The sequence below is a fragment of the Frankliniella occidentalis genome, unplaced genomic scaffold (assembly GCF_000697945.3).
Source record: "Frankliniella occidentalis isolate FOCC.00 unplaced genomic scaffold, Focc_3.1 Scaffold466, whole genome shotgun sequence".
In the NCBI taxonomy this organism is placed as follows: domain Eukaryota; kingdom Metazoa; phylum Arthropoda; class Insecta; order Thysanoptera; family Thripidae; genus Frankliniella; species Frankliniella occidentalis.
Window position 1 is genome coordinate 32919 of NW_026267584.1, and position 1659 is coordinate 34577.

The following is a 1659-nucleotide window of genomic DNA, read 5'->3' on the forward strand; positions in this document are numbered from 1 at the left end:
CCTATCCTATGTGTTATGAAGAAAACTGGGGAAGTTAGGGTCTGTATAGACTACAGGGCTCTAAATGCAGTCACAAGGGTGCCTGCAACACCTATTCCCAGAGTACAGGATTTACTACAGCACATGGGAGGGAAGAAAATGTATCATGCATTTGATTTGGCACATGGATACCATAACTTGGAAATTCACCCAGATGATCAGCCAAAGACAGCCATCATCCTACCAGAGGGATTGGGACTGTCACACAGACATTTTGAATTTACAAGGCTGAGTTTTGGTCTATCTGCAGCACTTGGTGCATTTCAGTACATAACAGACAGAATAATTACCCCAGCAAAAGAGAAAAATGAGGAAAATGACCTAGGGGATACAGTGTCAGTATATATGGATGACATCTGTATAGGAGGAGACAATTTCGAACAAATGTTGCAAAAATAAGTGGCATTGTTTAACAGAATAAGGTCCGCAGGATTTCTGCTCAAAGCAAAGAAATGTGAGCTGTTCCAGCCAGAGGTTGCATATTTGGGACACCGGTTGTCAGAACAGGGAGTCAAAACTGATGGCAACAAAATTGAGAAAATAGTTAGTTGGCCTGCACCAACAAATGTAAAAGAAGTAAAATTCTGGATGGGACTGGTGCAGTACTATTCTAAGTATGTACCTCATATGGCTACAACAGCAACACCCATTTTTAGATTGCAAAAAGCAGGAGTTCCGTTCGAATGGACCACAGAATGTCAAGAGGCATTTGACAAAATAAAAACACAGCTAACCACAGCACCAATTTTGGGTACACCAGACGTTACTAAGGGTGCATTCACAGTTACTTGTGACGCATCATTAACGGGGCTGGGAGCTACCCTGGAACAGGGACAAGATGACAAGGATATCACTATTGCATATTGGTCAAAAACTTTAAATGCAGCCCAAAGAAACTACTGTGCAACACACAGAGAGTTACTAGCAATGGTAGAGGCCATTAAAACATTCGATCATTACCTGGCAGGAGCACCTTTCACAGTGAAGTCAGACCATGCAGCGTTACAGTGGTTGAAGAATTTTAAGAATCCCACTGGTAAACTGGCTAGGTGGTTGGAGAGGTTAGCTCCATATAAGTTCCAAGTGGTGCACGTCAAGGGCACTAGCATAGGACATGCCGATGCCTTGTCCAGGAGGCCTTGCAGGGATTGCAAGAAATGCGACAAACTGGAAGAAAGAGATAAGGATGTTTTAGTTTGTGCATGCAGGACATGTGCAGTAGATTGTGGTACTTGTTTGGTGGAGTTACGGAAAAACACAAGAATCACAGAAGCAACACTGAATACATATTGGACCACAGTGATGCCAGATGGGCTTACCAGGGAACAGGGAACAACTACTGGATGAACATATAATGCCTATTATGACAGCAGTTAGAGAAGGGAAGCGTCCCAGCTTCCAGGAGATAGCAGAATATGGCAGCAAAACAAGGGCATTATGGTACCAGTTCAAGTCATTAACCATCAAAAACGGGTTACTATACAGAAGATTTGAACATCCATCAGGGCTGAAAGAAAAAGAAGAACTACAATTAATTTTGCCACAAAAGTTGGTAAAGCAAACAGTGAAAGTATATCATGAACAACTAGGGTTAGGAAACCACTTTGGTGTAACCAAAAC